The sequence below is a fragment of the Stegodyphus dumicola genome, chromosome 1, assembly GCF_044657685.1.
Source record: "Stegodyphus dumicola isolate Sdum_Otavi_A_Nest chromosome 1, ASM4465768v1".
NCBI classification, from domain to species: Eukaryota; Metazoa; Arthropoda; class Arachnida; order Araneae; family Eresidae; genus Stegodyphus; species Stegodyphus dumicola.
The window spans coordinates 292,148,415-292,171,428 of record NC_140768.1 but is presented as its reverse complement, the minus strand read 5'-3'; the positions used below and the strand labels follow the sequence as shown (position 1 = coordinate 292,171,428).

The 23,014-nt window shown below is 33.9% G+C and overlaps 1 protein-coding gene and 1 non-coding gene across 2 annotated transcripts in view; both read left to right on the top strand.

Moving 5' to 3' along the window:
• LOC118193543 (uncharacterized) overlaps positions 1 to 23,014 on the top strand; it is a 96,637-nt gene that overhangs the window by 12,993 nt on the left and 60,630 nt on the right. The gene's annotated exons all lie outside the window — the stretch shown is intronic.
• TRNAA-GGC (transfer RNA alanine (anticodon GGC)) lies at positions 5,334 to 5,406 on the top strand. Its single transcript has one exon. It is a non-coding gene; the product is annotated as a tRNA-Ala (tRNA).

Sequence of the window (23,014 nt, the reverse complement as noted above, 5' to 3'; positions counted from 1 at the left end):
TATTCTATCTTATTTTGATGTCACTGATAAAACAGCATATATATATGAAGATTAATTAATGACCTACTAAATTAAATAAAAAAGAACACGCTTTTGATTTCATTGGTAAAACTAAACTAAAACTTGATCTAATACTTAATCTTCCATAATTGTAACCCAAAACAGTAATAATAATAAGGTACAAATTAAGCAATTTTTTAAAGTATTTGGTAAAAACTGAGTGTTAAATGTGTGAAAGTTGATTTTAACGCGGTTTGATCTAAATTGTTTGTGACTCCCAACCTGTCCCTCGGAGATTCTTAGAATTCAACTTTGTAATTGCTTTACGTAAACACGTCCTTGAGGTCAGACGGGGTTATAGCCCGTGGCCTCGTCATAAACGCAACCTCCTGATGAGTTTTCGCATTTCCCGAGAGCTTCACATTCACATTGCAAGGAATAAATTTGCCGTTTACATAATTCGCTGAACTAAATTTATTTGAATAGAAGGAAGGGATTTGCCGTTTAGGAGAGCAACATTTAAATGCATTGGACAGAAATGGTTTCTATAAATTACTGTAAGTCCAAATTTATGCATTTATCTCTAAATTTTCCTGTTCACGAGCTTAGGAGGTAGGTATTCAGATAACTGCTATTAGATTAATATTGTGCATATTATATTAGAATGAACCTTCGTTATTTCAAATTTGCATTTACCTCAGATGTCTTCATTAGGCGTTTGATTTTTCCTGTGATAACAGAAAAGATATTTCACTTTCAAATTTTGCTGAAACTGGTTTTAAATTCTGGAGGTATTTTTCTGCACAAAGTAAAATTCAGAAATGTGTTAATTTATTCACGTACATTTCGCGTTTCGCTTGATTTAAATAACAAATATATGCATTACAACATGTATTTTAAAAAACGAACAGGTTAATTTATTTAAAACAATCAAACAACTCCTTCGAATTTATGCTTTGAAATCATAAATGTAAACTGAAATTTTTAAAAATAAAGTACGTACCATATGTTATTTGCCCAAAGGGGAAATTAGTCTCGAAAAGGCATTTTGGGTCGATTATCATTGTCTAGTTTAATATTTTGGGTCGATTATCATTGTTATTATATCGAGATATCATTGTCTGAGTATCTCTTCCAACTGCTTATTCCCTGCTATACAAACAGATATATTAGTCATATTTTAAATTAATTTTTATACGAACTTTTGTATAAAATATATTGTATATTTTATTTATGTAGGTCTTTTGAACTATTTAATAAAATCAACAAAGGATTAAGAAGTTTAAAAATTAAAGGGCCAAATAATTTTCAATTCCCCAAGTCATTATTTCTAAGAAGTTACCACGCTCTAAGCGCAAAAACATATTAAAGAAAACATTTAAAAATTTCATCACGTTCGGAAGAAAACATTACTTCTGGCAATTCTAGGGGAGTTCCCGAACAACTTGCACGTGTTTATTATGTTTTGACCTTTAAATGGCTGTCATAACTGAAGTCTACGTGAGAAAACTAAGATTAAGAAATGTCTTTTAGGTTTTTTATGTGTGCTTCTTTCAGCTGCCATGTTTGTCGCTAATTTGTTATCCATATTGCGAGTAATTAATTCAAAATAAAGGAATATTCTATATGATAACAAGTATGAAATATTTCACATTGATTCTGAGTACAATTTAGAAGAATCGATGTCTAATGCTGTGCATTATGGACAAGGGCATATAAGTATATGAATTCTCAGATATGATCTTTCTTCTTCCCAATAATATTAATTACATTTTTACCTTCATGCTATATCATAATTTTGCACATCATATCACAATTTGCGCAGGAGTTTTGCACACGAAGCCAAATCTTATTCAAGAAGAATTTTAAAAAAAAATTTAATATTGCACGGTTATAAGAGTACTTGCATTTTTTTTTTTAATCTCGAAAGAAACCCCTTTGAGGTGATTATTATTTTCAGTTCGCGGAATTAGCATGATTTGCTTTGATTTTTATGAGGTTACAACAAAGCCTCGAGGGCTATCTACCAAAATGAGGGATGCCTTCGTGGAAGACTTTCTAATTGAAACTGGCTCGAATACACATTACACATGGGGAAAAGAAATAAGCCTTTCAAATGTTAAAATATATTATAAATATGTTAAAAAATTAAGCGTTGCTGTTTTCATAAATTATAAAATTCTGTCATAGAGAAATGTGTCGGAAAATCTCAAAATGATAACTTATTTTGGTACTTCTTTGTTACAGCGGTCTCAGAATCGCCAATCAACCGAGATATGTCTCGAAATTATATTTTGCTTTCACCGCGCTAGTCTTGTATTATTCATTTTTGATAAGTTTTTCGAATTCACAGTGCTAATTTAAAAATATATTAATTGCTTTTATTTGTCAATATGACGTTAACAATCTATTTTACCAGGTAATGAGATGGAAGGCATATAATATTTTCAAAAAAGATGTCTTTTATCTGACAAACGAGTATGCGGAAGTGCCCACAAAAGGAAACTTTGTGCTGACGACGAAAACATTTGGAGGCACAATGTTAAATATTGCGAAAAGAATAAAGGACCCGTGTTGGAAATTTGCTCAGCGGTTCCAGAATATCATTCGTCACTTCTGTTAGATTTATGCATTCTTCGGCAGGAGTTTGACATCCACGAAATGGTATAATAAATAGCTTAATATGTGTGAAAGTGCTTCAGTTGACTCGAACAATTACATGCGATAAAATAATAATAAGGATATGCGATATTCGATATGCGACGGGGGACGTGGGCACCATCCCTTTACCATTGGGTTAATTGGTACAGCGCCACGTCCACCTTTATCTAGAGTTTGGCTATTAGAATAATAATATAAGGATAAGGTATCTTAAAAAAATAGTCTTAGGAAACGAAATGAGAGTATTCTTGTTACTATTATATATTATGCTGCTTATATTTACATTGGCGCTTCACGAGCTTGGCGAATTTTTAGCTGAGATCTTGGCGCAAATCTAAAATCGACAAATATGGTTGGGGGCCACTGTAACAAATACCTTATTTTTAATTTAATCAAAAAAAAAAAAAAAAAAAAAAAAAAAAAAAGAGCAAAAGGTAGAAACAAGAAAAAAACTTCAGACGCTTTAAAGAGTTTAACATTAAATTTTGGAAAATATTGAAAAAGTTCTACTATACTAAAAGTGTATATGAATTATAAAATTAAAAAGAATGTCAATCTAATCTTGGTATGGTGACTTAAGTTAACTGCCTCAAACAATTTTGAGATAAGCAGTTACGATAGGCCTAGTAATCTTAGAATTAGTCCCCAGAAGTTAAAGACGTAACACCTAAAATCTTATGTTTGAAATGACGTGGTCTAAAAGAAGGTTTCAGATTTTAAATTATATCCAAAGGGACTTTTTTTTAAATTTTGTCTGTTACCTTTTTTTTTTATCAAATATCCCGTTCTTCGCACTTAAACCATAAAATTCAGTTCAAGAGCAATATCACAAAATAGTTTTAAATTGAGCTATCTTTAGAATTATACGCAGTCTCACGTCGTGGAGATAAAAATGTTTTTTCTGCACAACTTTGCCATTGCTTGCTTTGAAATCCTTGAATTTGTTAATGAAAAACTATTTATTTAAAGATGTACAAAATATAAAATCGATCTTAAAACCCCGAATTTCAAATTTGGGCTTCCACATGCCCATATTCGCAGTAGGATTACGTCATTCAAAATTCGACGGCTCTATGTACCGTTGTTTTATCACAATGCGAGAAATATACATGCATTTATGCAGTTTTTGGATTATTTAATTTCTTCAAATATACTGCAGGACTCTAACATTGGGTGGCAACAGTTTGAAAAGGGATTCGCCGTTTATAGTGATTCAACGCAAAATCGCAAAACGAAAAGAATAGTCCTTCAGGGACAAAGCCCCTTTCGACTGAAAAAAATAACTGGTAGAGAAAAAGAAATTACTGATTGTAATCTGCCCATTCATTTCACTCATCCACAGGCACCTGTAGGTAGTGCGTAGCTTAAATACATAGAAAGGCAGTTACGCACTTTCGAGAACTTTAGTTACCGCTCTGAACTTCCTTAATCCTTAGATCTGAATTACATGAAAGGCTGGGAGTTAAAATTAATGTCCTTAACAGTGTCACAGGAATGTAGCTAATAGAATTTTCGAATTCTTATGTTAGATAAGGTTACATCCCACACTTGGGGGCCACAACTGGTTTAAGATCGAAAAGTCAGGGATCAACAACCTGAGTCGACCGTCAAATCAACAAACAGCTCTAGAAGCATAACTGCCTTTCCCCTTAACGGATCTATCAATGAAACCTTTAATTTACAGAAAAAAACATTTGACAGCGCCTTTTTGTAAAATGTTTTTTTGTAAAATGGAATGGAAAAGGGTGATATGAAACTTAACTAAACCGGTTTTTACGGTCTCATAATTTGTGATGAAAGGTTAGAATGTTTAACTGTTTTCATCTCGCACTCTCATCGCCAGCATTGTTCTTTTGCCGAAGTTGAAAGCTTACAAACCGTCGTAGATTCAAATATGTTACATTGAAACATTTTAGACGGCTAAGTTCTGAAATCCTAAATCAATTTTTCTATATTATTTGTCTTATATTGTTTTTCTTATTTGTTTAAGTGTCCACTGCAGTTAAACAACTTTCCAAAATATTACATTATTTTATTCGCTCATGCTTAAGTTTTATTATTTCACACACGTTTATCGTTTTAAATGAGATCATGAAGAGTGTGTTAATTATGCGACATAAAGGTAATAGTGGGGCTGTTCGAACATTTCTTAGACCATTTTACTTTGCTATAAAAAAGTCGTCTATTTGGAAATATTTGTTTTAATCGCAGCTATATTTTTAAAAGTATATACTTTTTATGTCTTTTACTTGACAGTTTTATTATCACACAAAATGACACTTTTAAAGAAGCAGCGGCTAGGAGGTTATGTTTGTGCTCTTCCAGAAGAAAATTATTTGCATCTAATTACTAAAACACGTTGGAAAAGCCATGAGTTTTTTATATCTAAAGCTACAATAGATAATATTGACAACAATAAGGGAAACGAACGTCAAAAAGTGGAAAATGTGTTCCAAATACATATCCAAGGAGAAAACGGTATATCTTGAATTTTGCAAAGGTAAGATCTTTAACGTTAAAAAAAAAAAAAAAAAAAAAAAAAAAAAAAAAAAAAAAAATTCGCTAAATTAAAAGTACATTTTCAAAGTCATTCAAATGCCCAGTGTCAGCTGTAAACAAAGTGATTAAAATTGATTTACGTTTATACGGTATTTCTCTCACCTTCCTAGCGTGCCTTCGTGGTGTAGTGGTCAGCACGCTGGGCCGGCATTCCAGAGGTCCGTGGTTCGATTCCCGGCGAAGGCGATTGCTCGTTTTTCATCTTGCCTGCTTCTAAAAAATGCGTAATGCCTCTACAGTGGTGCCCAAACTAAAAGGATGGTAGATGATGATTTCTCCTCACCCAGGGTTTGGCGATTGGGTCCCCTAAAGACACTAGTCACCCTTTAAAAGGGGGAATATATAAGGTATTTCTCCCGCCTTCGTGGTGTAGTGGTTCTGCACGCTGGGCCGGTATTCAAGAAGTCCATGGTTCGATTCCCGGCGAAGGCGGTAGCTAATTTTTCATCTATTCTGCTTCCAAAAATTACCTAATGTCTCTGCAAGTTTTAGAAAGTGAATATAATGTACGCATTCTTTCGCCACGATATATCGCCGAACGCGGAACGAGCTGCAAAATTCTTTATCAGAAACATCTGATCGTACAGAAATAGAAAAATGTGTCAAAATAGATGAATCTTGGATGTATTTAAATGAGTGCAATAAAAAGATATCCGTTCATTACCATCAAAGAGAAGGGAAAAAAATCTTAAAATATAGTTCAAAGAATCGCAAGAAAGTTTTTGGAAGGGATTTATGTTTGTTGCTGGTTTTTCATATATCTCCAAATTAATAATAAAGAGAATGGGGGAAAATGCTCAACTCCACATATTATCAGGAACATATTTTGTACCAATTTTCAAACATGACATGTCTTCTCTTTACCCACAGAGCCATCAATCAATAGAACTGCATCAAGACAAAGCAAGCAGGCACACTTCAAAATTCGCTGTTAATTTCCTCGGAAAAATGGAACCAGAAACACGTGTCAACTCATATCGAATTATTCATATTCCTGCTCAGTGCTTAAATTGCGCCGGAGCCCACCGGAGTCCGGCTCCGGTACTTCTCAATTTTTAAGATAAATTATAATTGTAGCCGGAGGGCGCCGGAGCCCTAAATAAGATGTACTTGTTTTTATACAACTGAACCACAATTTTAAGGAAAAAAAATTAGAATTCGAAACGCTTTAGTTTAACAATAAGCAGACCTTGCAATACTCTATTTCCCTAGAAATACAAGACTCATGAACACGAGACAAACTCATGAACATGAGACGTTCAATTAATTAAGTCCCCTCACTCACATGCGGAAACCTTTCCCTTTAAAGAAGGGCAATAAATGTGGGAGAATTTGTTTAGGAACGCGTAAATTTTTCGCCGTGCCATCTTATCTGGTGTATTGTTACAGTTAGTTATCCTCACAGGAAAGAAAATTTGTGTTCTTAAATATGCGCTAAGTGACAGGGAGTACAATAAGAGTGAAATACTGAAATAAACTACTTAAGCACGTCCTATACATAATCTTCCCACAGTATCCGCTAATGTAACCAAATACGGGGGGGGGAAGAGCGAAAAGCCTAAACAGCAACTTTAGGAGTCGGATTATTATCCTTAAAGGATCATTAGGAGTCAGATTTAGGACTCATTTTACCTCTGACACACATCCGTTTGATGGCTATAATTATATCAGCAGAGAGCTGCGGTAAAAGAGGATGTTCTCTCTCACCAAGATTCCCCTCACTTTTTGTTTCCACCCACTTATACCCTCACGCCCTCATTCTGTTTCGCCCTGTTTTTAGAATTATCTGAATTATCATCAGCTATACTTTAAGTATATTTAATTTTTGTGATGATAAAAGAACTCCCCTCTACGATCAGAGCTTAAATTGGGCTGTAGTTCAACTGATCCCGGCTCCTGTGCTTCTTAGTTTTTGTAATTTATAATAATAAAAGCAAGTGTAATGTGTCTGTCTGTCTGTCTGACCGAGCTCTCCAGCCAAATCTATCGCACGCAGGGACCTGGAATTTTTTATACGGAAGCACAAAGGGGCTGGCCACCAGACCTCGAAGCCCGATTTTCGATTTTTGAATTAGAAAAATTTTAAAAAAATTATTTATAATTAATTAATCACGGTTTTTTTGACTCACTGATATTATTATTTGTTTTCAAATAACGTTCGATTGTAACAATTGATTTCTTTATTCTAGCGTTAGTTTGCTGTTTTGAAGATACATTAAATCGATTAATTACAATTCATTTCTTTTTTGTAGCTTGTGGGGGGGGAAGAGAGAGAGACAGTCTACATGTCCTACACTACTATTGCTGCGCTATTCACTTATCTGCATTTTCTAAATGCACGGGCAACGCCGGGCGGGTACATCATAATTCTAGTAAATCATAATTCTAGTAAATCATAATTCTAGTAAATCATAATTCTAGTAAATCATAATTCTAGTAAATCATAATTCTAGTAAATCATAATTCTAGTAAATCATAATTCTAGTAAATCATAATTCTAGTAAATCATAATTCTAGTAAATCATAATTCTAGTAAATCATAATTCTAGTAAATCATAATTCTAGTAAATCATAATTCTAGTAAATCATAATTCTAGTCGGAGCGCACCGGAGACCTAAATAAGGAGGCTGCAGCTTTTCTTTTATGTAATTGAATAACAATTTTAGTTGAAATTTTATCTTGAAAATTTTATTTTTAGCAATAAAATTGTATTAAAAATCGCTTATTACATTTTAATTTATCTCTTTACATTTAATTTAATTTTAATTATGTAATTACTTTAATATTTAATTATTTCAACAAATAATAATTGATTAATTATCTAATAATTATCCATTAAAGTTTAATTAATTAATTATATAATAATTAACGTTTAATAACAATTATTAAGCATTCATTAACTAGATATTAATTAATTTGATAATAATTAACTGTTTAATTTAAAAATTATTAATGAGTTTAATAGTCATTTTAATTATTTATTTACTCTTGTTCCTCTTTGCTGACGGTCTTCCATAGGGCTTCGGCACTTCTAATCTTAGAAATTAAGCCCTGTTCCTGCTAAAGCTTCTGATGTATCACCCATGAAATTCTGAGCTTTTGGACTTTTAAAAAGCAATTGAAAAAAGCAAAGCTAAAAAAGCAAAGCAAAGAGCAAAGTTAACGTGACCTACAACTCTCTTTGGATTTCGAAAACTAATCAAGAGGAATGGGATAAAATACATCTTCCGATACTCCAAAAGGCATCATTGTCTTGGAAATTACGATGCAGAAAGGTAGTAAAGAATAAAGGTTATCAAACAGATAATTTAAAACACAAATATGTTTGGTAAAATATTTTCTTGAATACAATGAAAATCGTCTAAAAAAATGTACGAACAGCCTGTCTATTTCCACCGCATTTCTGAAATTAAACAATCGGTTTCACCACTCTTGAGGAGACACGACAAGAGCTTCTTAGAATTTCACTCAAAAATTAAACAGTGTTAACCCTATTAAGTGAACATTGGCGTACTCTTAATTATTAATTAATATGATTTAGTGATATGCTTTCTTAAAAGAGGCAGAAACGGATGCTTCAGAAATTGCTTTCAAGAAGCTAATTTCTTGAGCGCCTATACAGTCTGATTTAAGGAATTTGAAATGAGTTGGACAAATTTCAATTTACTCATGAGATAATTTAGTATGTTTACTATAAAAATAGAAAACGCTGAACTGAAGTTGTTTATGATAGAATTAAAAAGGAATTCAAATCCTGTAAATTGCAATTTTATAAGCTGATTGTACTCCAAAACTAAAAGTAATAATTAAAATCTATAAGACGAACATAACAAATAATTCTGAGATTTTCCCAACAATAAACTAATTTTATTCACTTGTAAAATTGACGGTTTATTTTCTCAATTATATCTTTAATATAAATTGTTTTCGCTCACATTGTTCTACCTTAAGAAGTATTCCACGAAGGCATCCCTCCCTTAAGGCAGATAGCCCTCGATTGCCGTAATTTAATAAACCAAACCATTGTTCTACCAAAACTCTGTGTAGAAATTTCTAAAGGGCATTGTTTTGAAAGTAATTAAAATTAAGGCAATTTAAAAAATATATACTTTTTTTTAAAACTTGGCGAAATTTTAGCCATACATCATTAGCATTTTACTAAAAATCTGACGTGACGTCCTGTTTCCTTTTACGGAGTATAAAATTATATGCATTTTTTTCTGCATTTCGTTTAAATTTGTTTTCTCGAATTACATTAAGAGATATATTTCTCATTCAATTAATTCATTTCTCACTTCGAGACAAGGCAAATATACATAAAACCCCAAAGTATCTTTGTAAAATATAGAAAAATATAAAACAACAAAGATAGCTAAATCAATTTTAAAAAAAATTTTACAAATAAAATTAGAGTTTCTGCGCAAAAATAAACAATTCGGCCATCGGGCAAGAAGGCAGATTTTTCGGTGCCCAAAACTAAAAGTTTTCTTTTGGTTCCACCCGTGAAAAAGACACTGAATGTGTAGAAACTGACTTAATTCAATATTCTGCCAAGTTTCAAATGTAAACAAATACGGCTGCTATAGTAAAAAGAAATTAGGCTTAGCCGCCCTTAAACAACTTTTAAATAGTGGATAATCCTACAACTATTGCATGCAGCATAACTAAAAGCAGAAAAACCTTAACCGGAAGATAAAATAATTCAATCAATTATAATTAAGCAAAATATGCATAATTTATCAACGTATAAGAATAAAAAAAAACTGAGCTCACCGACCCTAGTAACAGAGTGGGTATATATGTATATACTTTTGGTGCGGCCGATTGCAACTAAAAAAGGAGGTGCACAACTACTTGTTATAGCAGTCCTACATACAAAATTTCAACGCTTTGAGGCTACTCGTTTTGGAGGTATGCGTGATACATACATAGGTACGTACAGACGCCACAAAAATATATCTTCTGAATCCATTTTAAATCGGTTTTATCATTCGTTTAATGAAAAAGATTTTATTCTGTCCTTTCGTACAGTTGCTACGCAAAAACATCCTTAAATTGCATTCGATAGCGGTCAAAATGGATATTTTCGTTAAAATATGGTACCTGGAAGTTTTTGTGATTACAATACTTAAATTATTAAAAACTTAATTTCTTTCTTTACTTTTTTTCTTTCTTTCTTTTTTCGAACAATGAAGTAAAAATGTATTCCTTACAGTTATTGTCTGATTTACTTAATCAAATATTATAAATGTGCGCAAAATGAAGATTAATTAATTTTATTTTCAGTATACCTGAAAGAGCTTTTATTTCACAATTAAACAAACTGAATATTAATTTTAAGTAATTAAAATATGGAACCGGTACTTAAATTTCAAGACCTTTATTACTGATGTGATGCTCGTATTTCTAGTTATTACATCAAAATCGAATGCGTAGGTAATATCAAAACTAGGTTACTTTTGCTAAAACCTACGTCCTCGCAGTTTTCTCATTCAAGTAGTTTTCTTACTGCATTTTGGCAGACTTGATAAACATGTTTTAATCGCCCACTTCGGATTTTATTTCGATGTGTCTTGGCAGCGAACTGAAACCGAATTCTGGTGCATATACCTTTTGAAGTGGAAATCTTTCAGAACGGCGAACCGAAAGATTTAAATCTAAAATCTTTCTTTTAAAGATTATTTCGTTTAAAGAAATAAAAATTCCTTAAAAAAAATATTTCCTTTAAAGAAAGCATAGAAAATGTGTTTAATCTTACGTAGGGTTATTATAGTATTAATTTATTTTTATGTTAAAAATAAAAAGAAACTGTTAAAAACTAAATACCATTTTATTTATAACAGTTTTTATTTTTTAATATTAAATGAGAATTATTCTTTTAGAGAAAGATAAATGGTAGGCATCCATACTTTCAGATAACAATTACAATTAATAAAATTAATAAAAATTTAAAAATTAAAACTTAAATTTATGTAATTTTAGGAATTTTTTTTACCTTCACCTCTATAATTTCTTGAATTGAAGTTTATTAAAACAAAATAGTTCTTTTTGATAAAAGCGGTGCTCATAAAATAAAAACTTTGGATAAAAATTAAACAAAATATTTTATAATTGAAAATCACATAATCCAACGTTCAGAAATACAAGATTTAGCATGTAGATCGATTAAATACTTATCGGAGCAGAAAACACAGAAAATAACTATGATGTAATCGGTATTCAAACTTGGGACATTCCGAATGTCACCCAGCGAGGCAGGCAAAATTTCCTTAGAAGCTCATATGTATATTTTCCTCGGGAATGTTCATCTGAATAATTATGATAAGTGGTTTCACGTGTTCTATGTTTTTTTACGAATGCTACATCGGGAAGAAATTCAACTTTGAATTCACATATTTTCTTCCTTTTAAATATTTTCATAAAAAAAGAATATTGTTAAAATTAAAGATTTAATTTCTTTCAGTGAAGCTAGAAACTGGTAGCAGCAGTACTGTTATTGGTTATATATTGTTATGAATTTTGTACATTTGTAAATAATTTTAGTGAATTAAATGTAAAATTGTAGTATCTCTTGTATAATGTAACATGAAATGACCCCAAAACTAGGCTCCACCAGAAAAGTAATGTTATAGTGGCAAGTCCACTTACTTGTTTAGTCCACCGACCATTTAGCGAGATAGCGTCAAGCTGGCGATAGTTTTGGAGACTAATTTGGTCACCAAACTTGGCAACCATTTGATGACATTTTGGTCCGATACCCGTGTAACTGTAATTAGTCGGATACCATATAGAGACATTAGGTATTTTTTAATGGTGAGACATGTGAAAAGGAACAACGCCTTCACCGGGACTCGAACCACAGACCTCTCGAATACGCGCCGAGCGTGCTGACCACTACACCATGAAAGCATGCTAAGAATGCAGGAGAAATACCTTATACGCTATAATGTAACTGCAACTTTATACGCCTTCCAGCAATTTCCAGAAATGGAATGTATTGGAAATTTTTCGGCGGTCTGGGTAAAACTATATACGACCTGAGAGAGCATAAGTTCTCAGTTTTAATTCAGAGTTTAACACAGAGTACTGAAAAATGCTAACAGCGCGAGCTTCAAATCTTCATCAAACTATCTTCGTTTCTGTGTGCATTCAAGCCATGATGAACCCATATGCACGTAGCAATATTGTTGCGAAATGCCCAGCTGTGGCAAGATAGTTTATGTCGTGAGCGGGTGTTATATCGTGAGCAAACTATTCTTACTTTTCACACCAGACTGCAACTGGCTCCGACATAGCAATGTATACTCAACATCTACAAATTTAAATACCATTCCAGATTTTTTTGAGAATGTATTTAATAGAATTCTAATCATACTTATATTTGCAAAGTATATATAACCACAATTACATAAAATCTCACTTATCTGAACAACGAGAATAAGCCCAGCGTAAATTTTTTAAACTTGAGACAACTTTTTAAATTTAAATACCGCAAAACCTAAACATAGGAGTCCTCATCTTCTCGAATGCAGCCAGTTTGATAAATATCACTAATATCCGCAACGGATTACATTTCATTAACACCCAAACTCAGTTTCGTAACGCAATCGTATAACCAGAAGAACTGGCTGAATTCCAAACAAAATGTGTGGCATGTTATCCGCTGTTGTCATTCAAGCGATGCACAATTTTTTCTACTACAGTTGTTGCCAGACTTAATCTCGATGTATGTGAGAAGTACAGCAGCGGGGTTAAGGTTGCCAGAAAGTGGCAGGGAAAGGCGGAGTTGACAAATTTGGCACAAAATTTTACACTTGGCAAAAAAAAAAAAAAAAAAAAAAAAAAAAACGGCGATATGCCAAGGACGGAGCAAGAACATTCTAGAACGCATTCTTAGCGGTTTCCTCGAGAATATTCTGAAAGGTAGATTAACGCTAGATATACCCTGCCTGTACGAGGTGAGTGGAGTGCAATAGTATCTTGAATTAAGTGTAGTAGTAGTGACTTGAGTTCAAAGATTAGCTTGAGAGAGACCAAACCGCGTCGGGAGCTGTATTTTAGTGCTTTGCCGTAGAGCTGTCTTAACCGTTGTAACCTGAAGGCTGCGTTGCTGATTGTTTCAGCGTGTTTATCGTAGTTTTTCGACGACTGTAAACGTGTCTTCGGAACTGTCCAGTGTAATAATGGCGAATAAATTGCGTTTTGATTCTTCATGAAGTGTTATCAATTACATAATTCCAGGAACCCGCGCTATGCAACAGTATTAATAACACGGCAAATGAAGTCATAAAACTGTTAAGCTTCCTTTTAATTTTCTTTCAAAATCATGTTTTAATTAGCTAATGTAATATCTATGCAATACGGATTCAGCAAAAATTTAGAATATTTATATTAGTTGTTTTTTAACGCCAACTAAAGGAAGATTTCAAATTAGTTTATTAGTCATCATTTCATTTCCCTAATTTTGAATCATTACATTCCGCTAGTTGTAGACATCACAGGTAATGAGAACGCAGATAAACTGGCAAAGAAGCTTGAAATCTCGATAATAATAATAACGTAAATATCGATGTCCGCCGATAACATCGCGGCAAAATCATCGCGGGCGAAAACGTCGTGCTACAAAACATCGTGGGAGAAAACATCGCAAAGAGAAAACATCGCAGTTCTAAAACATCGTGGTACAAAATATCGTCGTCGAAAATAAAGCGGTTCAAAAACTTCGCAGTTTAAAAACATCGTCGTAGAAAATATCGCGGTAAAAAATAAAGTATCGACAAATCATCGCAGGACGGTGACATCGCAGACCTGCTTTTTTCGGGCTTTGATAATTGTAAATGGATATTCCCATAATGATTTGTGAGCGCGAGAGGGAAAGAAAGATAATTTTCACTTTCATATTTTTTATTAACTAATAAATTTTTGCTGAAAAAGAAAGAAGGAAACTTACTACTTAAGAATAAACTGAAGCAGAAGAAGAAATAATTTTCTTAAGAGTATTAGATTGACAAAAGTGAAGAAAATAATTTCATAATTAGCAATTTTTTATAGATAAGGTAATGCAGTTACGTAGCTTCCTTTTTCTAAATAGATTATACTTTTAATGAAAAATTATCAGTAAAAACTTTATAAAAATGATTTATTAATGATCTTTGTTAGTTAACTATGTCAGTTTAAAATTCTATTAAGTGCTATAAGTTGCCTATGCTTAAATTTCCTTCTTACTTTTTCAGCAAAAGTTTATTAGTTAATAAAAAATATGAAAGTAAAGATTATCCTTCTTTCCATCTTGCGCTCACAAATCGTTATGGATATATCCATTTACAATGATTAAAGCCCGAAAAAAGCATGTCTGCGATGTTATCGTCATGCGATGATTTGTAGATACTTTATTTTTTACCACGATATTTTCGACGACGATGTTTTTAAACTGCGAAATTTTCGAACCGCTTTATTTCGTCCGCGATGTTTTTGACGCGATGTTTTCGGCTGTAACCTAAATATCACCCTCTCCCAGCTGTGGGAGTAACTTTCAATTCTAATGAAGCACCAACTCCTTACCATCAATGGCGCTCGACTTATAACTAAAGCCGTGATAATTCCCCGGACACTGACAACTGTATACATTTTTTATTGTCCGGCTATCCTTGCTGAATTGCTAAAAATTGGGTCTTGTTTAAGAGACAGAACCTCTACGATGAGAACATTTTGCTGATTGCCAGGGTTATCATTTTCGCTCCTATTTGAATAAGCTTTATCACAGATACAACAACAACAACATTTCGCTAGTCACATTCTATTAAAGCATAATGTCATTCTGCTAATTTTCAAAGCTTTCTTGTAAGAAGATTTTTAAAAGCGTACCTAGTTCTGGTTTGGTTTGGTCTACTTAATTATGGAAAACATTCGAGGGTTATCTGCCTAAGGGAAAGTATGCCTTCGTAGAGGACTTTCTAAGGGAAACTTGCTTATATATATACACGTTACACTTGAGGAAAACCACATAAAGGCTCATGCAGCCAACCCGTTTGCCGGGATTCGAACTCAGAGCGAACTACCACTGTTCAGCAACTTAACCGCTCGGCCGTTGGTCATTACTGATTCTAAAGCCGACTTCTAAAAATATTGTTAATTGTCTGATTTTCTACTCAGGTAATCACAACAAATACAGGAATGGGCGTTATTTGAAGTAATCCAATTAAATTATTTTTTCAGCTACAGTTTTCACAAACATTTACGAATATTAAGTTTCGAACAACAGTTTTATTTCATCGAAACAAATTTAATCGTTAACTGCGTTTGCAACAAAAAATTCGTAATTTTGCTTTTCGTTTGTAACGTTCGGTGAAATAGATTGAAAATATTTAGTGATTTTATATTATTCTATTCTTCTAATTGATCTGCTTCCCACTCAATTTATTTTGATCTTTTGTTTCAAATATGCAGCTCTGAATTGGAAGTGTAATAAGAGTATGTAATATATAAATTCTCTGATTACTCCTTTTTAAGATTCGAATCCTGGCAAGAACGCAATTGAATTATGCTTACTGGTTCGAAATATCCTATGAGGTAGAACGCCAGCGCACCAAATTAAAATTTGGTGGAATTCATCGCCCCCGAATTTCACCTGTTAGATTTCATGCGTCGCCCCGGGCCCCTCTGAATGAGGTAGAATGTAAGGAATTGCAGCGTTGCTTCTTTATTTGCTGGTGTGGTGTAAACGAAACTGGCAAATTAGAAGAACCATGATTCGAATCCCAATGAAGGCACTAATGAATCTTTCTGTTTCCGGAATCGAAATATCTAATGATCTGTACACGCTGTATCATTGAGTTACAATCGATACATCGTGAAATATAAAATCGATGCATCGTGAAATATAAAATCATTCTAACTGATTGGTATTATAAATACACATCAAAGAAGACGTACTGCCAATGCTTTCAGGAAAGCCACGGGCGCTGGAGCAAATGCGTGAGTTCCGAATGGCATTTATTGCGATGGCAACTTGGTAATAAATAATAGTTTATGTTTTAAATAGCCTTGCAAACATATGAGTATCCCGTGAGCATTTGGGCGAACAGTTTTCAACCCCTGAATAATACCTTTTAACCTTTAACCCTTTTCACTGATATGTGGTAACCAAAGAGGTGACTCTCGATCAGGATCTAGGACTTTTCGCCGTCGGGACGCTTCGCTGTCAAGACTTTTTTTTTTCTTTACATGAATGTATTAAATTTATTGAGACTAATAGGTCTGTTTACCTTTTGTTACTGTATACATAATAAAGGTTGCTTGTAATATATATTGTTATTTACAAGTATGAGATATAAAGCAATTACACATAGATAGTTGGAAAATTATATCAGTATCAAAGAGAACTAGGGCTAAACTTCTGTTACATCAGAAGTTATATTATCGATTTTAAAATTATGCGGGTACAACGTTTACATAATTCGCCAAAATTTCTTGAAATTGTAATCGAGTAGTTCAGAGAAATCACACGTTACAAGCAGGAAATTCACATTTTTATGAAATACTTTAAGAATCTTGTCATTGCTTTCTTAAAATTAATATGTCATGTGCAACGGTGTATTTGTATAAAACTGTATACAAAAACACTTTATATATTATTTTATCTAAAATGTTTATTAAATTAAGTGAAATTATTAAAATAAACAGAGTTATTAATTTAAATCAATATAATACAGTCGTATAAGGAAAAATATGCCTTGATGGCTAAACGGCCACGGCGAATAGTCCCATTTCCCCTGAGTTACCACTCGGCTGACGCGATAATTCGAGCGGTGACGGTGTTTAGATTTCGTTCGGGCAATATCGCTTCATGGGTCTATTCAACACTACATACGTATAAAATAACTGCCGTACATACGTCTAAACAGAGCCCAATAAGCATGGTGTGCGATAAAGAAATCAGTCAAGTGAAGATGAGTACTATATTTTGTTGATGAAGAACAAAATTACATCTATGCTTTGACTGCTTGACCATAGAGAGGAGGAAAGGAGTGATGAAGATAGCGCTGAAATAAGAGGTGTAAAAATGCGAAAAGTCAAGGTAATAAAGTTGTGAAAGCGGCAGTTATTCCGCAGAAATGGCAGAAAATTCAGAATCGATAATGTGCACAACATCCAAAGAAATACCAAAGAATGCAGTTTTATCGGGCGAAAGAGCTCTTGAAATGATTTGCTTGAAATCATTTCAAGTTATCTGTAAGAAATTCAACATCTATTTAGACATTCGTCAGATAACGCTCTTGGAGGTCTCCTACAGTATTGCATTAACTATTTGACTGCTATGGGCGATTTTATGCGTCCAGTAAAAACCATCGATGTGGCCTATAGGCGCATATATACGTCCAGCGTAAGCCCAATGGTGTAGATTATGAGCGCAAATGGGCCCTCGGCTAAGGCTTTGGCTGCTTATTGCTGTTTCATGTGTATTTCTATCGTATTATAAGGTATTTCTCCCCCCTTCTTGGCATGCCTTCGTGGTGTGTTGGTCTGCACGTTGGGCGCGTATTCCAAAGGTCTGTGGTTCGGTTACCGGCAAAGGCGATGCTCATTCTTCATCTCTCCTGTTTCCGAAAATATACCTAATGTCTCTACAGTATATGTGAAAGAAACTCGTACTAGCAGAAAGCTCATACCTCTTTCGTTGCTTAGCAACGAGAAAAAATGAAATCTAATTTATTTGGTCAGTCATTCTGCCGTCGCAAGACGCTCATTCGAAGAGCTTCAACTTAGAGCAGATAGCAGTCAAAGGGTTAACAAGGTAACGTACAGTAATTCCGCTTTCCCAGGCATCAAAGTTAGATAGGCGAACAACAAAACTGCTGGTTGAAATCGTTTAACCGAACCCATGACACAGTACGGAATAATACCCAGACTTGGTATAGAATAATAGACTTAGCAGCAGAATGGAAAGCTAGTGACATCCAACACTCGATAAGGATATTTCATGCCTTTGGCTAAAAGTAACTTCTATTTGATAGGGTATCAGATTTTATTGTCTTATTGTCAACTTGCCTACTTGCGTAAGAAAGAGATCGCAGGCTCCTAGACTGAGAACTCCGTTTCCTTCTCATCTAAACAATTACAAATCGGAAAAATTATCGCTTGTACTGAGACTCCTTTTAGTAGTTACTGCTTACCGATTTGAAACCGCCAATGTTTCGATTAGATGAAAAATATACGTATTAACTATGTAGCAGGAAACTTGGACAGTTAAGGCCATGTAGTTTGAAAGTAAAAGCAAGTTTTAAAATTAAAAACAATTTCTTAAAGAATATAATTTATATCTGATATTTCTTTTACAGATATCGCGTTAATATTTTAGCCTATTTCGTAAGTATGATGAATCTTGTTTCTTGGGTTGTATGTATATTGAATACACAGCTCTAGAACTGTTCGTACATGTTGACATTTCGCAAGCATATTGCGTTTAAAGACTTTTTTATTCCCTTTCATTCATTGTATTATAAGTACTTTGTATTTATCTACGCAGCTTATATAATTACTGTTTTTCATAGGCATTCAAACTCAAATTTTTATCACCTTTACTTACTCGGTCCATTATGTTATTTTTTTTCTTTACGCTTATTATTACGTATTGTTACTCCGTCACGCTCCAACTCCCGCATTCCTATTCTCAACGGCGAAGAGAACGAGGTTTCTAATAGGCTGTCAGAATGTTAAGAATCAATTGAGGAAACCTGAGCAGAGCTAAAACACCTACAGAGTTTACATAAATCATCAGTTTAAAATCACTGCACTGTGATTTCAGTACTTAATAATCTATGACAAAAAACTTGACTTTTTTTTAACCCTCCGAGCGCCATGGGCGGTATGCATTCTTACATTCTTATAATTTGAGATATTTTGCTCTCTTACTTTCATTAATAATATAATTGTCATTTAATGAATGTAAGTTTATGAAAATAGAGACTAAAATAGGTTAATATACAAATTTAGCTAATAAAGGCTCTTTAGATATAAGTTTCCTTACAGATCCCAAAACCCAGGCCGCTTGTTTTAGCATAGTCTATTTTTTTCCCTCTTTTTTTAAATTTCGCTGTGCAACAAAGTTCAACAGAAATTATAATTACTTTTTATGTTTTATAGATCTTTTACATTTTTCATTTTCAAAAGTCTTATTAATTTTTTAGCTATTTTTATTTTTTATTTTATGATTTTATCGGTATATACTTTTATTGATTATTTTAATCCTCTGATTAGAATTAAGCAAAAATCATAATTTACGTACTATCTCCAATACGTTCATCATATGTTGTTGTTGCTTATGCTCACTTGTCTGACGTTGTCAGCCCAAGCCCACGAAATTCCTCGTGGCGAGGAGCGGTAGATTACACCTGCCGTTGGCAACAGCCTTGAGCCATTCAGGGGACAGTGCGATTTAGCTCAGTTCTGCTCCAAATTTTGATGGAGAGCATTCCGGGCGGGACGCATCCGAAGGTCTCTTCCCCCCCTCTTCGCCTACCATCAACCTCTCGAGAAGACTTTCGCCTCGCCCCAGGGGGACGGTTCCGAGGGTCTACCACCCCTCTCCCCTTCCACCAGCCACACGAGAGGACTTTCGGCTCATCGCATATTTAAAGTGCCGCCATGCCACATCATCATATTGTACCTGTAACTTTCACAAAGATTTTATCGATATAAGAACAAAAATGCAAAAGTATTTTAATAAAGATAGGGTATTAAGCCTGAAAATTTATTTTAAATTTAACTCATCATTTAAAATTTTATATTCTACCTCAACCTTCGTCTCCAATAGCATAAATATTACATTTTCATTCCAGTATAGTATGTAAATTAAATTGATATAAAACACGAAACTCAGCACATTTCATAAAGTTATAGAATATAGCTTTCCCTATTTTCCTGCACCGGAAAGGTATGTCTTCCACTGAATTATTGAACCATTGTTATTTATTGTCTCATCATATGTATATAGTAATATTTCTAGTGCTTTATTACTGCTTTCCCCAAGTTACATTTGGCCACAAATCCCGGTGAATGGGCCAACTGCATGCGAGATTTCAGAGATTTTCACACAGATTCCCTCAGAAAGTCCTCCACGAAAGTATTTTTCCTCTCAAGTAAGATAGCCCTAGTAGGCTTTGCCACATTTAGAGTAATCTAATCTAAAAAACCATAATTTAACACAAAATTCAATTCGGTACTTACATAATTAGACAAAGGCTTTATTACATAATTTAGGATATGATTGTGAGAGTGGTAAGACACTAAATAGAGCCATTATCGGAGATTAGCACTTATAGTTTCCAACGAAAGTTACTTTTAATAGCTGAAGCATACTGATCAAAATGCTGAACTGCAATGCTTAGCGTTTCTTTCAAAGGAAAGTATTCAAGGAGATCAGAGATACAGAAAACGCTCCAATTTCTCATTCATTTTAAAACAATGCTTTCGAAGTACCCCTTCACAATGCCTTCTAATGAACTCGTTAATACTTCTCCAAACTTTGATCCCTCAGAGCGATAAATGGTTGATGCAGTGATAAAATTAACGCGTTCTCTCAAGCCCTGTCGTGCGTAAAGAGAAATTTACAATGAAAAAAGGTTCCATCATCCTTATAAAAAAGGTCTTAAATCGCTGAGAAGTCAGATTGCGACACTTGATTTCAGCTAGAGAAAGGAAAAAAAGGGCAATAAACTGTCTGTGTATATTAAGAAACACTAACTGAGAGCTAAAAGGATTTTAAGGATTACGCCCGATCGCTGTTATTTTGAAAGTTCAATAGCATTTAAATTAGAGCTGTTATGAAAGATTTCTTAGAGTAAGGTCACTGAAATTGGGTTTTCATTTCACTACTTAAGATTCACTCACTACTTAAGATTTCAAGAAATCTTAAGTAGTGAGTATACACAGGGATTTTAGGAATAACAGTTATAAAGAGTTTTAGTGTTTTAACTTATTTTCCTAATACTTATTTTTATTTTGGAACACGTCATTTCCTATACTTTCTTATTTCCCACCTACACTTCCCCGACAGAATGAATTTTCAATATTACGCTTTATGCAAATAGGGTAGAAACAATTATTTAAGCTGACGGGTGAGTTGCTTCAGTAGTAGAGCGTGTTCTGCCTTTCGGCCACGTTGTTGCTATTAGTTAAAGCTTTCTATTCTATGGCTATACTTAATACGTGCTTGCTAGTATACGCAGGTAATACTTAATTACGCGCCAACTACGCGAGTTTGATTCTGTGCAGCTTCTACTAATTAATTTTATCTGGCATTAGATTAGCTTTGTATTTTCCATTTTGAGTTAAAAACCAAGTACAGGCTTCTTGTACGCCCAAGAAGGGCCGTCTGTAAATATATTTTGAGTTGGAATAAAAGGGTAATTCAACCCTTCTCCGGAGTTGTTACTTAAGCACAAGAACTCAGCACAGAAACTTCAGTATTCTAGCTTTCATAGAACTCTATTTTAGCTAGGATATTACATTGGCGCCCGATAACTGTCGAACCATGTCCCTGGAGTCTGGAAAGTTTACTTTAGCAGCTCCTAGACTTAATGTTCCACCGGCACCAGTTGGCTTTGAGACCATGGGGGCCGCAATGAAACCGTTTGCTGCGTTCAATGAAAAATTTTCTGTAATATCCTTCCTAGGTCAACTAACTGGAACAACATGTTACGCTGCAGTCTGTTCCAGAACTACAAACAGTTACTATTGCCATTGCAAATTTAAAGGGCCAAGCTCGTACAAGGGGACTGGCAAATCCAGCTTTAAAAAATAAATAAATAAATAAAAAACCTAATAACTCTACAGAGTATGCGATGGAGTAAAATGCGATTTATAGTATAATAATAAAAAAAAAAAAAAAAAAAAAAAAAAAAAAAAAAAAAAAAAACCTATAAACGAAACTTGTAGAAGTATTTTCCAAGGTTAAATCTAACTAATTATTAAACGACACCGTATTCAGCTTTTCTATCTGTCTGACGAATTCTGATCTTCATATCTAACTAGAAGTTTAGAATTCCAACAACAAAGAGAAAAGGGAAAATTTACTAAGGAGTTGGCTGAAAAGTACATCGTGTAGATACAACTAAATTTCAACAAAATGTAGGCATCACTACTTGCGGGATAACAAAATTATTAATATTTAGATATATATATATACAATACAGCAGTAACTTCAAATGTTAGTTAAACAAGCTCAAGCTGCTCGCAACTTCTAGACTTAAGACTCTAGAATTAAGTCGCGGATAGCTAGAGCTCGGTTAGCAATACAAGAAATCAGTGCCGCCCAACCGTTATAGTGGTTAGCGTTGCTAACTGCCGTGCCAAAGAGTCCAGAGAAGGCATGGATGCTTGTACATGTATAGTGTCCGTGCGGTATGGGGACACTCTAAATATACGGCAAGCCGAAAGTCTTCTCGAGAGGTTGCTGGTAGGGGAAGAGGGGTTGGAGACCTTCGGAACCGCCCCTTTCCCGGGGTGCTCTCCATCAAAATTGGGAGTGGAACTGAGCTAAATCGCACTGTCACCTGTATGGTGCTCAAGGCTGTTGCCACGACAGGCGTAACCTTGCGCTCCTTGCCACGAGAAATTTCGTGGGCTTGGGCTGACTATAGGTCATAAAAGTGAGCATTAGCAACAACAACAACAGTATCTTGTAGAGGAGAATTGTACCTAGAATGTATCTAACATGCAATAGTTGGATTATAAGTATTCTATTGTGAAATTAAATTAGGTTTCTGTAACAGTACCGTGTAGAAATTACATTTA